This window comes from Rissa tridactyla, chromosome 2 (assembly GCF_028500815.1).
Source record: "Rissa tridactyla isolate bRisTri1 chromosome 2, bRisTri1.patW.cur.20221130, whole genome shotgun sequence".
Lineage (NCBI taxonomy): Eukaryota > Metazoa > Chordata > Aves > Charadriiformes > Laridae > Rissa > Rissa tridactyla.
This window is the reverse complement of record NC_071467.1, coordinates 129079332-129092414: the sequence shown is the minus strand read 5'-3', so window position 1 is coordinate 129092414 and position 13083 is coordinate 129079332. Positions and strand designations below refer to the sequence as shown.

Below are 13083 nucleotides of genomic sequence, written 5' to 3'. Positions count from 1 at the left end.
CTTATTTAGGATGATACTGTGTGCCAAGTTTGTTTGATTTTTTTTAAAAGCTAGAAATGGATTTTTTCCAATCCTGTCACTAAAGTCCATTTATTACCCTATTTCAGATGTTCCCATTTCTTGACTGCATCAACCAATAACATTCCTTTTTTTCAAAAGGCAGTGGTACATACTAAGCACTTAATATTTTAAATTAGAATAAGTAAAGTATCGTAGTTACTTTCACCTTTTTATCCTTTTCCTGGCTTGAAATATTTTATTTTTTAGATAAAGAGAAGACATTTCCAAATTATGTGTGTTTTTCATTTGGAAGGGAAAATGAAGTTTAACTTCTCAGTGTTCTTTTGGTGCTCCTTTAAATCAAATTCCCTTATTGAGGAAATCTTGTAATTTTTCATAAATGTCTGTTAAATTGTTTTCAGCTTTACTGGCAAAACTAAATAAATATTAAAGCGGCCAAAAATGTAACATACATTGTATAACTAAGCAAGCGGTGTTACTTCAAGATATATTCTCTATTAGATTTTGGCCCCAGGTTTAGTTATGTCAGAAAAAGAAAGCTGGGTGAGAGAATGCTACATGATGAATTCGATATAAACAAGTGATATTCAGGGGCAGGTAAATTAAATTCAGATGAAAAAGAGAGATAATGTGTTTGGATTTTTTTTTTGAACACATTACCCTGTAGCCATTCTAAGACAAACACTTCCATGGGCACCTATACAAGACCCAGAACACACAACAGCTGTTAGATTATAAACAGAAACAAAACTGATCCATCTAACTGCGTCGAACTCTCCAGGAAAACTCGAAATTCGAAAAAGGAATAAGAAGTAAATTAGATCTGTCTTTGTTTCCAATCATTAGGCCTGCTTGGGGAACGGCAATGAAAAACCAAATGCAAAACATTCGAACTATTTACCATTCCTCTCAGCTCTCCTGCCCCATGCTTCTACTTTTTGTTCAGCTTTACTGCTAACAGGAATACATTCCCATCACTGCAAACTGTTAAGAATACCTCTGTTAAAGTATGTGAATTTCACGTAAAGAGTCTGTGTCTGTACGCAAGCAAGATTTAAATTTTACTGTCACAGCAGACCTCATATCACCCTCACAAAACTTGCTCCCAGTGCCACCGCTGAGCTGTACTTGGAGATTTCAGCTACCCCAGAGCATCGAAGGGAGCAATCCAGTTGGAACTAAAGCTTTTCTGATATTTGCAGAAAAACAGGCCTGAAGAGGAAGATCTGGTGATCCAAATCCTCACCGTTTAAAATTATCACAGGAAACCCCCTCTCTGATGACATAATTTACACGCAAAAATTTGCATGGGAATGTATGAAAATACAGGGTGGCAGTAATCCCTATCAAGCAAGTTCCCCAATGGTTCCTGATTAATTTGGCATGTGAAAGAGCCATGTATTACCCCATCTATGATTTTTAGAATGACCACACAAACTAAAACTAATTCTGCAAGATACAGAGCTAGAACCACCAAATGGATGAGCTACTTTGCAATGAATTAGGCAATTGTGTCCTTTAGAAATGAGGTAAGGGCAGCTATACCAAAGAGGACCTACTTTACAGTCAATACATTATTGGATTTGCTGACTCTATTGGTACACAAAGGTGGTTAAAGATTTGATTAAAATCAGTGCTAGGTAAAATACTTTTTGCTACCTGTATCACTATATATAGTGCTATTATACAAATTCCTGCTCCATTTTTTTTCCATTAGCATAGCAAATGAAGAGTGATTGCCACTGATGAGTCTTTTGTTCTCCAACCTCACTGCTGCCACAACCACAGACTTTCCTTCTTCTCTTTTCTTCCCACCCCATGGATTGCTCAAACTGATGAGAAACAGAGATTCTGTGGCTTTTTTGGAGCGATGCACTGGCTCGTTGGCCAGCGAGCTGTCACCAAGGGCAGTGTGCACGGCTTGGTTCTCCTCACCTTTCCCTGTTCAATAAAGGTTTCTGTCCTCTACACATCTGCCAGGTCCCACATAATTAGGAGCAGCCTAATTGTCTTTAAAAATTTCTAGCAAATTGGTTGGAAATTGCATGGTTATAATTATTTGGAGGAATGAGACAGACAGACTGTGAGCCTTTTTTAACTCTCGTTTCCCTAGGAAACCGGTTCAGAAACAAAACAGAAAAACTCATCACACTACCACCTCCACACCCTCTGAAAAAAAAAAAATCCTTCAAAAATAAGGACCTGAAGAGAAAATCCTGCAAAAGGTATTATGGGATATTGCCTTTTGTAACACCTCTGACGGTGTATTTAACAGCGATAAGGCTTTCACAGAATATTGAAAACGACTAGCAAGCAATAGTTCACCACTGCCACCTAAAAGAAGTATGTCACTGCCAAACACACCACATCACTTCAACTTGGCAAGAACACTTGATAGAAAGCCAAAGAGTAGTGGAAAAGGCTGTTAAAAGTTAACAAAGCACTTCCCAAAAGTACTGTTTTGTTTTTTTAAGCAAGTATGCTAGAGCATGGGTGATGGATTTACTAAAGAAAAAAGTTTTTCTTGGCAAAAAAGCCCTGCTTTTTTTGCTCAGAGCAAATTTTCCTGTCACTCTCCAGAACTTGAACTCCTACTCCCTCGTTTCACAAAAATGTGTCCAGTTTCTGTTTTCAAGCGAAGAATTCCCACACAGTAATATTGATAGCATGCAAATCTATTGTTTAATATGGGTCATGGGAAAATGGCCACAAATTCAAGCATCATTAGAATGGAATGACCATAGTTAAACTGTAATTTTTATTTATTTATGTTGCAATAAAATGGTCGTTGTTGCAATTTTGTTTGCAAAGAGGAGCAGAGTATTTCTCCAAATGTTTATGAGAAGGAATTATTTTACCTTTATTTCTCAGCATAGTTCTGTCAGAAAAAGTGCATCCAAAACATTTATTGGAAATAAAAAGGCTAGAAGCAGAGACACCTTCCCCTCAAAGCTGCCAAAGAATGAGTTAATGAAGTTATTATAATCTAATCCCAAAGTAGTAAGTATATGCAATAAAGATGTAACACGTCCTGTCCAACAGGGACAGAATTCTTTCACGGTATGAAGGTGGTAATTAAAAAGCATTATGCAGACAATCTTAAGATCTAAGACTTTTCTTACCCCCTGGGTAGAATCCCTTTCGGGTTAGTGACATCAAAAAATTAGTTTCATAAATGCACAGTCTTATTGATTAAATAATAAAATACAGAAGCAAATAAACAGGTCGAATTCTCAGTTCCCTTTGCAAGGAATAGAAAATAAACTTTATAGGTGGCACAGTGGTGTACGATGATGCATATTCACAGCCAGCATACAACAGCAGAACTGTTTGCTATTATTCTTGTCAGCCACTGCCAGCACAGGCAATACCTCAGGAGCAAACCTGTGAAAGCGTGCAAAGCACACTGCCTGTGTGCCTTGGCTAATACTGTTTTCTCGCTGTTCCTAATAACGCAACCCAAAGAAGGGTCACAAGCAGCCTCACGTGGCTCTAACTTCTAAGCATATGACAGCCCACGCTCAAGATACTTTCACTTCTCTCCATTCCTAAGCGTATTCTGCAAAACAGAGAATCGTTTCTAAGTCCTTTTCAGTCAAGATGGGCCAAATCTGCTACTGGCTAATAATGAAATATCACTGATAAAACAGTCTGAGTTTTCACCAAGGGTTCTGGAAGGGTTCCCGGGAAGTATCTGTTGATGAGCAGACCGATTTTTTCCCCAAAATTTACTATAATAAAAAAAACTAAACAAACAACAAAGCTGACAAGTAGTGCAAGAGTGCAGCTTGAAAACACTGTCTTACAATTATAAAGTATTTTATTCAGTGAACACGTGGTGAAGAACAATGAAAATAATCCCACAGAATATGTACAATTTTATCTATTTGATCATTTGAAAGGCTTCATCAAGGCATTCAACCCAGCTGGAAAAATCGGGTAGAAGGACTACAGAGAGAGACAGATGCTGCATCTGAGCTGAGCATTCCTAAGTAAATAAACAACAAAAACAAAACAAAACAAAAAAGCGATTCTGACACAGTTCCAAACTTTATGAGACAATAACTTAACAAAAGACCGTTTATTCTGTCACTCTCTTTTCGTTCTTTTGTTTTGTGATTTGAGATAAAAGTAGATGCTAATTTTTTTTGCTTACTAATAATCTGTACAATAATTACTAGTGAATTAACCCATGCAATTTAGCACTATTTGTCAATTCTTATATCAGTTGTTATTAAGAAATTCAGGAAACAATTGTTCAAATAAAAGAACACCAATAGAGGGCTTAGCAATCAAGGAACTACAGCAGTAGACTGCTGTGTATTTATATTTCACCAGTAACTATGTCTTGGCTTATTGCTAACTTTCTCAAAACTCCATCTATTTATTTGTAAACCTCATACCTCATTCTCTTTCAGATTTAAGGCCTTTTATCAATTCATTTGGAAACACATGGCATCTTTAGGACTTCTCACATCCTTGATGTCTTTAATTTTTTATGTGCCACATAGTACGCAAAAGCCTCTGTATTCTCAGACTGAGATGAACTCTTTCAACTGATGACTGTTTAACAGAGACGGGTAATATTTTTGCAGTTCTTAACTCACCTGATGACTGTCAAGCTTGTCTTTCGCGTGTTGATCAAGAGCTGCAGCTCACAGCAAAGGCTTAATGAGATTCTCTTCCCCTTGAAAGGGCTGTTTCTTTCAAGAAGAATCTGTAGCTAATCACTGCAGGTCTCAAGTTGAGAGGATGATTATTCAGGGGGAGAAGGAAAGGAAGGAAGCTCGGAGTCCTTTACAATTTCAACTAAACAGAGCTCCATTTATATGAAATAAGCAGGGTTTGCAAAAACCAGTTGGCTGGAAAGCCTTAAAGTTGCAGTTCCTGTACAAGACCTTGTACAATGCATGGGTTACCATTTACCAGTAAGAGCCATACCAGTTAGCTACAGCAGCTGCGTAAGCACCCGACTCAAATTTCTCATATGCCACCTCATACCTGCGAAACCCCCTAACAGTGCTGCTGATTCAAAGTTTATCATATACGACAGTGTGTCACAGATATCAAATCATTTGCAAAAGCATGACTGCACACAAACCAAGAGTTTGCTGGGCGTGCAAGTTATCTCACAGAAAGCAAGTTGCAATTTCATGCAGTAATTATGTTACCTGGACTCCTCTTAAGTCCAGGATATCACCTATTTGTATAACTGCAGTAAGATGAAACCAAGTCACAGAGACCTGTGTTTAGCGTTTAAGATACAGGGCAAAAATATACGACACGTGCCAGGGTTTTGCCAAGATACCTGAACGAGTGCCAAAGAAGCTAGCTTGGGAACTGGAAGCAAGACTCGCACGGTGCTCAGCAAATGCTAATAAGTTACTGTCCTCTACATGAGCCATGAACATTTTTCCAGACTACCTCATCACTTAAAGAGGCGGCCACAATCTGGAGGCGCGGATCAATTTTGATCAGCTTTGTAACATGTTATGGCTGTAAAATAGTAATATTCAAACAGTATTTAACCAAAAAAATTACACTGAAGAATTCTGAAATTGCTCCAGAATGGCCATGAACCAACAAGCAGGTGTCAGAAGCACCTGGAACGCAGCATTAAACTGAGACCTAATGCAAAAAGGCGCACTATACTAGTCCCAATTTGAGATGTTTGCTTGGCAATACATTTACATCTTCTACAGACAGAACACTTATTAGGGTGCCTATCATCTGTGCACATACACACAGGCACTGAAAAACAAAACAGAAACAAAGGTCTTGTGTAGATAATGCACTATCAAAGACATAGGATCGATGCCTCTATGTGAAATCAAGGTAAAGAAAATGCAGTTCAGGCATTCACACACAAAACCCATGCAAATGCCATAAGAAGACTAACCTGAAGAACAGTTAATACTTGAGACACAATCATTAAGGTTTGCAAACTACATTATTTTTCTGAGTACAATATTCATAACCTTAATTTAAATTGCAGTCACAATTATGCTTGTTGCTAAAGCAACAATTCTATCTATTTACAGAACTGGGCAAAGAAAATGAAAAATCCTGCAGTTTCAATGCACAATAGACATGATAGGTTTGAACTACCGAAATGTTCCCTAGTTATTCTTCAGATGAAATTTAAATTGAATGTTGATCTTTCCTAGAAATGATAGCATTTTAAGGTTTAAAGTAACCCTTCCCTGTACAGTAATGAAATAAGTGTAACAAACTCAGGGAAGGTTTTTTATGTCACTTCCAGTTTCAAAAAACAAAGCAAGTTGTCATGAAAGACCCAAAAGGGATCTGAACCCAGCAATGTAAATTGTCATCTTCAGTACAAGACCATGTGCCGTCCCAAGCACAATACTATGGGTTTTATACAGGCAGAAATCAATAGCAAATCTCGTCAGAATGACAGCTGCAGTCCGTGCTGGGCGTCATTGATATCAACACAACAAAAAGGCATCCCTCCAGCAATGGAAAGCTCCCAAAGCTCATGCAATGCCATGTCCTCTCTTCTTATTTAACAAGTCAAATGATATCTGTCCCTCCATTTTTACTGCCACCCATCACCCTCAAGGTTTTTCAGTTTGTGTGTTCAGCTCCTCCTGTCCCTTGATATTCTTTCCCTATTTTATGTGCTCGACTTTCTCTTGATGCCCTCTCCTTTCTGAAGGCCTTGTCTCATCTTCCCACCATGCATAAGCGCCCGCATCTATCCTGGCGACAAAGTGAGGAGAGCATATGAAGCGTCACACTAACACAGCCCTCTCAGGCTTCCAGGTACAGAGAGATGCTGCTGTGAAGCCTCTTCCCTGTTCAAACACCAGGGAACGCAGTGGCCGACACCACAACAACGGCACTAAGCACAGTGCTTGGGGTCTCCAGGCCCATGACCTACAACCACATGGGTCCAGGCCAGGGTGGTTCTACCTCTCTGAAAGACATAGCAATAGGTGGTAGAGGCCATCAGGGCAGTGCCCTTCCCTTCCCTTCTGCACTCATGAAAAGTCACCTGGTCACATACCCAGCACCAGCAACAGAGTCCTGCTCTCAAAGTCCTCCCAGCTGTGCGCGTGACCCTCTGCAGAGAGCCCACAGCATGGATGAGTTACATTGTATTGGTGGGGTGTTCACTGGAAGGATGCTGGGTACAGACCTGCTTTTATTCCCTACTTCAGCATGCAACAGGGTGTGTACCTCTCGTATTCTCCCCATGACCATAGGTGCAGTGCCAGATGCCCAAGCTGGGCTCTGCTGTTTAGTCTTTGCTCCAGTTAATCCTCTGGACAAACTGGGGAATTATTTCTGGTGTAGGCCATATCAGCACCCCATCACCTTTTTTCCCTGTCTTTGTCCCTGCTCCAGAAGTTACAGGCCCCACTTTCCCTCCTTTGCTTTTCACTTCCTTATAACTTTTGGGTCATGTTGGTCTTCTCCGAGAAAAAAAGCTGCCAAAGGTGCCAACTCTTTTGCCGATCCATTGCTGTTCAGCTGCAGCTGTGCCTTCCACTTTACTTTTTCAGCGGAGAAGCCTAAAGCGCCCGCATTTTCTAGGGTGCAGCAGCAGGAAAGCTATGGCAGGGAGCCTGGGCTAGGGATGTTACAGCTCATCACAACGCTGACAGACATCTTGATTGCTGCATTTTTTGTGGAAAAGAGCGTGGAGGCAGTTTCTAGGATTGAAGGATTCTGGCTATGAAGACCCTTTAGAGCTTCATACGAGCAGACATGTCAGCAGAGTGTTGACAGCCTATCAAGCAGCTGACAGGGCACGGTCCTGCTCTGAACGGGGTGCTTCAGCCAAAAGCCTAGGAACAGGACTGGCAGGCCATTTCCTCTGCAAGCTAAAAGGAAAGCAGGGAAGAACAGATGCTTCCCAGGGAGAAATGCATGTTTCCTTGTTGAGAATAGGAGAGAGTTGATCTCCATACCGCAGAACTTAATCAGCCTGTACTACCCCCCTTCCTTGTCCTTAAAAGTCTCTCATCTCCCAAGCCAGGGGAGCAGAAGGACAGACTTCATCACTCTTCCCTTTGTCACTTCTCAGAAGAGCAGGGCACAAGATTCACCCTCACCCCTCCCTTTTCCTGCATGGTGTGCTGCTGCTACTTTTCAGCTATGCTTTTCCTTAACGAACAACTCAGTCCTAAGTCTGTTAGGCTTCCTGAGGGCCACTGAGCCACCAGCCAAAGGCATCCACCAACAAGAAGAAAAAGTCAAAACAGGCATTGAGAGTCAGGGAAGAGACAAAGTAACTGCGCCCACCTAAAAGGGGTAAATGGTCAAACGCCATTAGAAGAATGAATCTCCTCACTTCTAGACGCTCAGCTCTGCTGTGCCTCTCTGCAAGGGCAGTGTTTGGAACAGCATTTGGAGGACAGCACTGCAGATCTTGATCATGACTTTGTCCAGTGCAAATTTGTCCTCCCTCCCCAAACTGGTCAGCCACTGACCAACAGGTACTGCAATCATGGGACTCCATATGGCAACAGCAACACCTGTGAGAGCAGGTTTGGACTCCTAAAATTTCATCCAGTGATGGCAAAGTCACAGCAGTAGCTTGTAACAACAGCATGTTCTCACCCACCACACCACCCTCAGTGCAGAGAGGCAATCACTAGCCCTACCAGTCTAACCGTGTGTCCCACACCCTCCAGTAGATGCAGGGCAGAGGATGCAGAAGAGTAAAAACTCAAGAAAGTAAAGCACAGTCCATGTCTTCCTCCTCAGACAAAAGGAAGGAGGGAGCAGAAGGGATTCAGCCTGTCTGAGGTGTGCTCACACAGCACAGGAGGACGCTCATCGTTTTTGCCAATGGCAAAAAAGTCAAGAGAAGTTGTCAGACAGCAGGTGCAGCAACAGTAGCATATATGAAAAAGCAGGAACAGAAAACAAACCCAGAACAGAAGTAGAACAGAAATTAGACTTGTTTCTGCAAGTGAAATCTCTTTATAAGTGTCACTGGCACAGGCAATGACAAGCTACCATCATCTGCACAAGACGGACATTGGGACAAAATGGCACCTCCTAGAGCGGCCCCCAGAAGGGCTTGTAAGCCAGAAAGCAAAAGTTTTTCAGATACCTTTCCTTCAGGCTGCTTTGAAAAACATGCAGTGGGATGTTCAGCCTACAGGAGGAGACTACCTTTCATCCCAAGTAAGACCTCCAAAATGCATTCAATGCAGTGTAAAAACTCCCCAGAAGCATTTGCTGTGACCTGGCTGTCTGCTTCTCTTGCACCACCCCACTGGCTTGAGATACGCACAGCCCGATACCATCCAGGGCTGAGCTATGGGGACCCTTGGCTCTGACCCACCAAGACACTGTTACGGGTTATGTGAAATAGCTAAATGCCCACGCTGTTTCCATCACAATAGAGACTCTTTATTCTTCATATAAGATGATTAGAAAAATAAATGTGAACAGAAAAATTCCCCCATAATCAAGGTACATCTACTCAGTATTTTCTTTTCAGTATGACTAAGAAAACCGACTTCTCACAGTCAAGAGCAGCTGACACCAACAATTCCTGTTTTTTTTTCAAAAAGAGTATCCTCCAGTCAGGAATAACCAATTCTAAGCGTTTCATTTGCATGAGATTTTAGCGAAACAACAGCACTTACTTACAAAGTAAATTACTAAGAACTCCATTAAAATGAAAATATTGCATAATTTTGTATACCATCTTTAATCTGGCTGATGTCAAGCAATTTGTAGCAACAAGTTATAAGCAGACTAAGTAGATCACTAGAGAGATGACTCCTAATCACTTCTCTCCCATAATGAAGCCATGAGGTATTTATTATTTAAAGTTACAAGCCACTGCGTGATCTCCTGTTCCAGTTAAACACAGGGGAAGTTTTGTTTCTGAGAAAACAGGATTGGGCCCTTGTGGCTTGAAAAATTTCACCATTCCATCAGAAATGCTTGTCTACCAGCCTTGCAGACTGACAAGTCCGGCTTCTTGGCTCGTGCACGGCATCAGGAGGATGAAAACCACATGAAGACTGGAAAAATGTGCAAAGCCAGAAACAAAAGAAAAGACAAGGCAACTCAGAAAGATCATGTGCAATTCCTAAGTTGCTGATAGAAAGAAAGAGTTTCTTGGAAGTTCAGAGCTCTTTTCAGACAGATCTGTAACTACTTGTAATTCACTTGCATCATGACAAACATTCATGTATATGTGATGTACGGTATGCACCCCTTGTAAGAATTCAGTCTAATAATCGGTACAGACTAGCAAAGTTAGCACAAACATGACTATTGCAGGCATGTTTTTTCACAATGTGGAACATGCATAAATAGAAAGCATCCTACCTTAGTCCATTTTTCATTGACTCACACCCATTGCCCAAGTACATATGGAGAATCCATGTAGAAAAAAGTGACTGTTACATCACTAGATGTATTTGGGGTGAGATTCCATAAAAGCATCTAAAAGAAAACTACGTTTCCAACCACAAGTCGAAAATACGGTTCCAAAACACATCATACTCGTGCTTTTTAATGTATTTGCAACTTCTAATACACGTGCCATATTGCATCTAAGATTTCACCTAACCTGTAATGTATCATTCTAACACAAAATAGCAGTGCCACAGTTCAGCTGAATCTTGAGGAGACTGGCAATACCAACAATTATTTTTTTTCCATCTGAAAGTATGTGAAAGGTACAGGTTTTTTGCAGGAATATAACTGCTAAGATATGGGCTAGCAAATTTCATTCATAATGTTGACCAGCCTCTTGCCTAGGATTCAGTGAGAAGGGTGCTTTGAAGGCTGTGATCCAGACACTAGAGCACTGGACTGCCCAGGACCTATTCCCAGTTCTGTCACAGTCATGACAGGACTTTAGACAAAGCTCTTTGTATCTTCCATTGTACAGCGCAGCCATAAAGCAAACCACTAAAAAACCCTGAATGTTTGTATCCTCGTTAATTACCCCTCTCAATAACATAAATGCATATACAATACACACGCATGCGTATGCATCGCACACATATTACTGATGTACAGATATAGATATGCTTACATGTATACAAGAGAGAATGTGTGCATACAATTTACCATAACAAGGATCCATATACAATAATTATGGAGAGCAAAGCTTGTATTTAGAAACTAAAATATGTCTAACAGATTTTACTCTGTTATGCATCCTTATTAAAAAGCCAACCATGGTAAAGAACTTCAAATTATTCCTAACAATTCTTTAAAGCAGTTACATTTATGATGTAATTTATTGCATTCATTACACTACTAACATATGGAATGCTCCTTTTATGTCAAATTGCAAGTTTCCCAAGACATACAAGTAAGTTTTAGAAATTGCTACAGCGTGAACAGTTCATTTCGCTGTGACTTGGAGTGGCAAGTCCTGAAGGGTTACATATTACTACAGACTGCAAGTCCCTTGAAACAAAATACCCAGAGAAGCCAAAAAATTTCATTTCTTCATGTCTGCATTAATGGAGAGGACTGAAGCCCAGATGCAGCAAACCCCTTATGCCGATTTTTTTTTTTTTTTTATCACGTGCGTATTTTCATGTGCATATAATCAAACTACATTGAATAGGATATGCACATGGACAAAGCTTAAACAAAGGGGAAGCATTAGCAGAATCTGGGCTACACAGAAGTAATCCATTGACCTGTCCTGCTCGTCGTCTCACTGCTGTGAACCTATGACATATTAATCTCTTCTGAAGCAATGCTTTAGTCCGTTCTACACGATCTATACACAGTCCAGTTCAAGCTATCATCAAGCTAACAATATTTCACCTTGCTAATTTTATTTCATCACTGCTGAGGACAAAATAGTGGTAACAGACACGATCAACTGGAAATACAAAACTCGAATGCTAATTTCATTTATATTCTTTTGCTTATAGAAATGAAAACAGGAAATTAAATAACTTCACCAATGGGGAAACAATTCCTTTTACTAGTCTTAAATCAAATAATAACACCTGCAAATGCAGGGTGTGTTCTTTTTTTTCAGCCATACAGCCATTTGCTCGGAGAAGTGGGGGGTTTTTGTTTGGTTTTGATGTGTTGTTTGCTTTAAGTGAAGGGTGAAGAGAAACAGAAAGCAGAAGCCAGGCACAAATTACTGTTTAATGTAATATAAAAATTACCAATAGGAAGAGATGGTAAGCATCAAATCAACCACAAAAATTATGTTCTCTAGCAAACAGCCCTTCCTGATAAAAATGGCATACATATTCTATAGGAAAAAATGCCTTCTCTATTCTCAACTCGCACACTTGCAAGTGCATGACACTTCCAAGTTCCAGTTAGACAACTTCTTTCCCCTCCTCTGAGGGGAAAACTGAGGGGTTTTTAGTAATTTAAGCCTACACACAATTGAAATTTAATCCCAAATTAAGAATATGTCCATACTGAAGCGTTTTTTAACTATTGATTCTAATATAATAATGTTTCCTATAAAGGATCATTAACATATTATTTATGTCTTGTATTAGCAAAAAAGCAGTAAAATAAAAAAAAAAACCACCAGTCAAAAGCTCAGCCATTGTAGTTGTAGTAAGACTGTAACAAATCTTTTTTGAGCAGTATAACTGGTTCCAAACATTATCGTATAGTATCCAGAAGCTTGTCAGAACTTGAAAGATAGATACACTTTCAAATTTTATATATATATATATATGCATACATATAAATTTACATACACATAAATATAAAAAAATGCCTCAAATCAGAAGGTTTTATATATGTAGTAAATTTGTTATAATAGGAGTACTGTCCTGGTAAAATACATGTCCTTAGACAACACCACTTACAAGACTCAAGCAAAAAATTGGGTGGAATGCTACTAATAACCTTACTTTTTAAATACTTTCCTTCATTTTAACTTTTTTTTTTTTTTTTTACTAAAGAGACAAGTTCTTGACAATAAGGATAAAAACCACATGCCCTTGTATTCACGTTATAACTTAAGAACTTCTTTGGGACAAGTGAAGCATTGCTATTTTTCATTCCATCAGTCAAAACATCTGGATTTCAGTGGTTTTATAGCACAAATGGCTTGTTCAG

General features: G+C 39.7%; 1 protein-coding gene across 2 annotated transcripts in view; it reads right to left on the bottom strand.

Annotated features, from left to right (window-relative positions):
- RFTN1 (raftlin, lipid raft linker 1) overlaps positions 1-13083 on the bottom strand; it is a 100059-nt gene that overhangs the window by 70929 nt on the left and 16047 nt on the right. The window lies entirely within an intron of this gene.